The sequence below is a fragment of the Sphaeramia orbicularis genome, chromosome 1 (genome assembly GCF_902148855.1).
Source record: "Sphaeramia orbicularis chromosome 1, fSphaOr1.1, whole genome shotgun sequence".
Taxonomy (NCBI): Eukaryota; Metazoa; Chordata; class Actinopteri; order Kurtiformes; family Apogonidae; genus Sphaeramia; species Sphaeramia orbicularis.
Genome location: NC_043957.1, coordinates 50,597,119 through 50,603,592, shown reverse-complemented (window position 1 = coordinate 50,603,592; position 6,474 = coordinate 50,597,119).

Here is a 6,474-nt window from a genome sequence, read left to right as displayed (position 1 = left end):
GCTGAAGCGGCACTGAGGAACTCGGAAATAACCGTAAGAATTTTTATCTGAATCTCGTGTGTAGAATTTGAACAGACTGTTACTATGGATGTAGGCAACCACGATTGTTGCTAACATGCTGGGAGATGATGCCTTGTTAACATTAGGTGACTGTTTCTAAGTTAGCAACAGTCTTGGTTGCCTACATCCATAGTAACAGTCTGTTCACATTCTACACACGAGACTCAGATAAAAATTCTTACGGTTATTTCCGAGTTCTTCAGTGCCTCTTCAGCAAGTGTAGAACTAGCCACCATTAACTAAAAATGGAGTTAAATTAACAGTCACCTAACGTTAACAAGCCACCATCTCCCAGCATGAAACATTAAGTCTTTAAAACCTGGCGTGTCAGCGCTGACACACCCTGTGCATGTGCAGTTTGGATGGCTGTAAGCCTTTCACTGTTTGTGTAATTGGAAAAATTCCAACGGTTTCTGAAATCTGAGATGTTGCTCTTTATAGGTTTTATTGAGTCATTACAGTAATTTCACTCCCGCTTGAAGTACAACAGTGTTTTTTAACCTTTTTTGAGCAAATGCCCCTTTACGTTATCATGACCCTCCTGCTGAGCTTATATACATTGCATAAGTGGGGGGGTGCAATGGACCTTACTACCGAAGACCAGCGGAGGTACCTCAATGTATCTTATTGCAGAGGACCGGTGGGGGTGGACTAACACCCCCATTCAGACTATCAGCCTTAAAATGGATATGTAAGAAAAATTCACTTCACGTCCAATAAAGCAACAGTTACTTCAGTCAAGGCTGGTTTTTCTAAAATTATTTTCTAAATTATGAAAATAAGTACCAACAATATAACATTCACCCCAGTTTATACTACATTTTCTCTGCTTTCTCGTTCCAAATGTCCCCCAACGGTGTCCCAACACCCCTGTTGACAAACACTGTGCTAAAAGCTGGAGAAGAAGGCATTTTAGATCTATTATAACATGCAGTAAATTGGAAATGACAGCTAGATTTTGAAAGCTCTAAGTGCTCTGGAAAAATGGGCAAAAGGATTCACTCACAGTATATTCTAACCTTTTAATAGTCAAAATAAGAAAAAAAAAGTCCAGACGGATCATTTTAGGCTTAGGGTTTTTAATATCTTGTATTAAATTAACTGAACTTTTGGTACTGATGGACCTTGAGGATTCTTAGAAGCTTAGTTCCATCAAATGAACCAGCCTGCTTCAAGGATCGGGAATATGTTACAAACAGATGTTAATAATAACTTACCTCATCCTGTTCTGCTTTTTGACAAGCTTTTCTCAGTCACAGTAATCATTCTTTTTTTTTTTTTTTTTTGGTTCATTTGTTCTTTTGTTCAAGTGTCAGTAGTCTTCTTACTCCTCTCTATAGATTTCTTTATGAGAGAAGAATATCCATTTGCAAATTATTCACATTAAGGTAGACACAGCATTAATTACAACCAAGTCAGTGGTTATTGCACATTCTTTCTTCCACTGGTTTCTCAGACTTCTTCATTGTTGTCGTCCTCTGATTCGCTCTTTCCAATAAATCACACATCAGTTCAAGGGAAAACCAACCATTTTACTGGTTCAAGCTCTGAATCGACCTTATAGGTTCCAAACCAATTTAATTTTTGTTGAAATGCTTCAAATGGCTGAAAATTGGGTTCACAACCCAGAATGGCAGTGGATGTAATGATAATCTGTTACCTTTTTATTCAATGAAGTATTTAGTCCATCCTCATTTATGACTTCTAGGGCTTCTTCTTTGTCTTTCTTCGTCATTATAGTGGTTCTTGTGAACACTAGGTATAGCTTTTACACATATAATTTATGATTTAGTACATTATGTTTTCAGCAGTTTGTAAAACAGCAATGATCCCCTGCTTTTACATACTGTATACCACAGAGTACATGTAAATTACTGCAATTATTATTTAAAAAATGGCCTACATAACCAAAGTATTTCTATTCTCTGAATTAAACTTTTATGCTTCTTCCTAGAGAATATAGGTTCAGTGTTTATGGTTCATTTGCAGGTACTTTTCCTACAGTTAAATGTGACTTAATTGGGTAATGCCAATATTTACTGTCATTTAAAATTAAAGGGATCATGTTTTCTTTAATTGTAGTCATTAATATGCCATAGCTTCTGAATTAGTTATGGTCAGCAGTGGTGAATATTTAATAGGATTTATTGGAACGTGATTTGCTGATGGCATCAGATTTTTTTTACCCCTATTTTTTTCCCTCCAAAGTCCCTTGATTGTTGGCAGCTTCTATGACATTTTAACTTTTGAGGGGGTACTCGAGTCTTTGTTAGTAAATCCATTAATATATAAATGATGAAACCTTTACCTGCTCCCAGTTGCTTTGGCTTTCATGTTGTTGTTGTGTTGTTGTTTGGATCGTAATCAGGTATTAATGCCATTCTGTCTGAACTCAAAGATGGCAGGCTGCCTGGTAATTCATATGCTTGTTCTCTGATGGCATCTGTCGAAGTGTGCTCTCTGCATATTGGTACATACCCTATGGGAAATTTCAATCCAGCCCCAGACTGAGTGGGATGTAAGCAATTTCTTAACTGGGACACTTGCGCAAAAACAGAAAGAACAGAGAGGGAGCGATACAGGGAAGGAAAGATGGAGAGAGAGAATAAGTTTGAGGCCAATTCTTCTGTGACAAGCGGTGACAGAGCGAAGAGGTTTTGGTATACTTCTTTGGCTTCATTAATTTGGGACATATGGCTCACACAAACAAAATGGGAAGAAGAAAAAATGTGAGCTGTGATAGAAATGTCCTCATAATAGGCCGATTAGTGCCAAGCCTTGACATCATCTGAAATTAATCAATATAATATGAACAAAAGATTTTTATCAGAAGGAGAGAAACTTTGTTAGCTTTGTCTTTGTGCTCCTGTGCAACTTTGTTCATTAACTTAATTGTCTCACAGTGCCAGTTTGTGTGATTGGACCGGACAGGAGTTTATCTTTGATGTTTATCTTTGACTTTACAATGATAGTCCAGTAGAAGTAGCAAACACAGAACTATGTACTGGTTCTTACCACCATAGAAACATAAAAGAAGTTTACAAATGTCATGGCTGGCAACTTCTTATTTATGTATGTTTGACTTATCATAAAGTATCACTTGCTGTACGTGCCATTACTGTACATATAAAAAAAAAGCAGAACAAGTGGCTATTGACACAGTACTGTGGTACGAAATATTGGTTTGTCTATTACCACAGAGCCAATCAGTGCCCTCATTATATCATGTCTAGAACATCATGTAAATCCAGAAAAGTCAATCATAATGTAAATAGGTCAAGTATAGATTCTGTTGAAGTTTAGCTCTCTTGGTAATGTATTGGATTTCAATGCTGAAGATCTTGGTTCAATTCCTGGTCAAAATAGCTTTTTTTCTCTAAACTGATTTTCGAACAGAACTGAGAAGTCACACTGCACACTACTGCGTCTATCTAACATGTAGCTCCACCCACCTTCTCCAGCCTCCAGAGAAAAGAACATCATTAAACAACATATAGAGTATTTAGAACAATAATTCCTGTTCTATACTATATATTATCACTACTTTGTTGTTTCTTCCATCAATTCCCACAGTACTGTGGTAGCAAAATGCACAAAAGAATGCACTGAAATATACACCATATATCACCACAGTACTGTGGCAACAAGAGGATACTGAGCAAAAAAAAACAAGGACAAGAGGCAAATGAGTTCATTTAACAATATCCCTGAGTGGCTCTAGTAGAATTGTTAACATTTGATTCATCTGTGGGAATAGACAAACTGATATTTGGGCCACAGTACTGTAGCAGTAGCCATTACCAAAAACAAAAAACAAAAAACAAAAAACCCTGCAATAAACAAATTGGCACTGAAATCATGTGTGAATTATTAAGTTGGTCAGTAATTATAACTAGAGATCAAGTTAACGACACTGGATATTTGGAATCCAGCCGTTGATTCAGTGGTATTTGCTTCATTTCTCACCTACAAAATCCAAGTAGTTCTTGAAGAACATCTTCTAAAATTTACTAGGTTTTTATTGGTTCAAACCTCAGTACCACATCCTGCCCAGGCAGCACATAATTATACCTGACCACTTCCAACAGATGACTCAGCCCCACTGGCATCACAACTCCCGAAAAAAAAACAGGGAAAAGGTTAAAGAGAGAGTATAACAATGGGGGGCCTTTTTCCTGTTTTGTTGGAAGCCAGCTGTTTACACCTGCTTCCAGTGACTTACTGTCTTTACAGGATGAAGGAAACTCAAGGGTCAAAGTGACTATTAACGTGACATATTTCCTTCACTTCTGCTAACACCTGTAACTTGGAAATAATGAAGTGAAGTTGGCTTGTGGAGTGTGAAGTAAAGTGGGTATTCATTTTGATATGGCATCTTGGCAACCAGCTACTTCAGAGATTTCTTTATATATATTTACTACCTCTTAATAATAAATAAGTGGTGCTTTGGAAATCATTTCATAAAGAATTATTAACTCATCAAGACCCAAACAGCCACTGGCAATCAAAAGCATCTACTGATCTAAAATGTTTAATAATCAGTCCATGTAAATAATTGGTGTAAAATACAGTTTATCTTTTTTTCATGGTCATCAGATGTGACCCATTTGGACGATCAGAGGCTCCGTAGTTATCATGGAAACACCATCATCTTCTACAGCATTGATTCACCAGTAACACCCATGGAGTTTGATAAATGACAGTGAATGGAGACACTTGGTTTTATGTTCAGTTAATGATATCTTTACTGAAAAAGTCACTTTTGATGTATTTCCCCTACGTGGTACCTGCTCAACTCGACTTGACTTGGCCTTTTCCATTACATAAAAGAACCTGGTATCCTCTACCCTGTACTACTTTTTTAGTACTTGGTTGGCCGAGGTTCCAAAATGGGTGAAGAGATACTAAAATGTGACATGTAAACGCTGCAGACCACTGATTGGTCAGGGAGTTGTTTCTGCATCATTGCGTCATCAATGTGGGACACGCCATTAAAGAAAAAAAAAAAAAAAACAGATCGGAAATTTACAGTAAATATACCGGTAGGCTAATCCATGATGACAGCCCTCAAAACAACACCGTCGTCAGTCGAGGAAGTTCAGGCATTTCTGTCCTTGGTGGCTGAAAAAAAGATTCAGTGTGAGCTTAATGGGGCTACACGCAACGAGCGAGTTTATCAGCAACTCTCTGAGCAGATGTCACGGTAGTTACGCGCAGCATCGCTATGACGACCAGGTACTCTAAAGTCGGTGGTATCCTGTTATGGAAATGGTCTCCCGGAATAGTACCTGGTACCCTAGTCCAGCCAGTACCACATGGTGGAAACGCAACATTAATCTTCAGTTTTCTCTGTTTCTGATATAATAACCCTCAACTTTAATTTGAGCTTTAATGAACATCTACATGATCAATAAATTAATGCATGGGAAAATATCTGATTTTCACTTAAAAATCAGCAAAGTATTGAGAATATTATAAGAAATGGTGATAAATCACTTAAGAAAGGCTAACTAGAGATATTTGGTAATACTGGGCCTTTATGGGTTAACAGTAAACTGCTTTATTCTTCAGTTAATAAGACTTTCTCCTGTTCACTATATAATTAGTTGAAATACCAATATACAGAGGCAGAAGTTATGTTCCTCACAAACTAAAAGCAGACCTCTAACACTGATAACAGGGTCTTTGACGTGGCGGTAACAGCCCTAGACACATTCCTGTTCACAATCTGGCTCTTGTCGAACAGGCCCAAAACGTGCTGATAAAACTCTAAGAGCCCGAGTCCATCGCACTTTGCTTTGCGCTATCAGAAAGCTGAATGCATGCTCAAGATGTCTGGGATGTAATTATAACTCCCTCTCAGTTACACTAGCAAACAGTCCAGCGCTGTTTGAAAAGAAGAAAATTCCCAGTAGGTGTTTTTCTGACATGGTGTTCCACAGTCTCACAGTCTGCATTACTACCTACCACTGTGAACGCGATTGACGCAGTTTTTACTTCAGGTAGGTTTGATACAAAAACACACACGCACATCTGTGGATAATTTGTTCGTGACATGCTACTTGTAAACACAGCTGTGAGGTCCAAGTGGCCTAACCTGACGATAACAAACCTCAGTCAAGGGAGACTGATGAGTTGTTTTTGGTGAAACTCCAGATGCTGCACCATTTAAACCTGTTAGAATTGATAAAAATCTGAGAGCGTGCAGATCTTCAGATCCAACCATCCATAGCATCCTTCTGCTTTGTATGCGCTAATTTTTAGGAAACAGTTCTGTCAGTTAAAAGCTAAAAAAAAAAAAAAAAAAACAGTTAAGATATCTGATTGCTCTGAGAGTTTACACAATGCCTCAGTGTTTACCGCTGCCTGCTAAGTTCACATGTGTGTTGCATGTGATGGCTGTCCGTCAGTCAG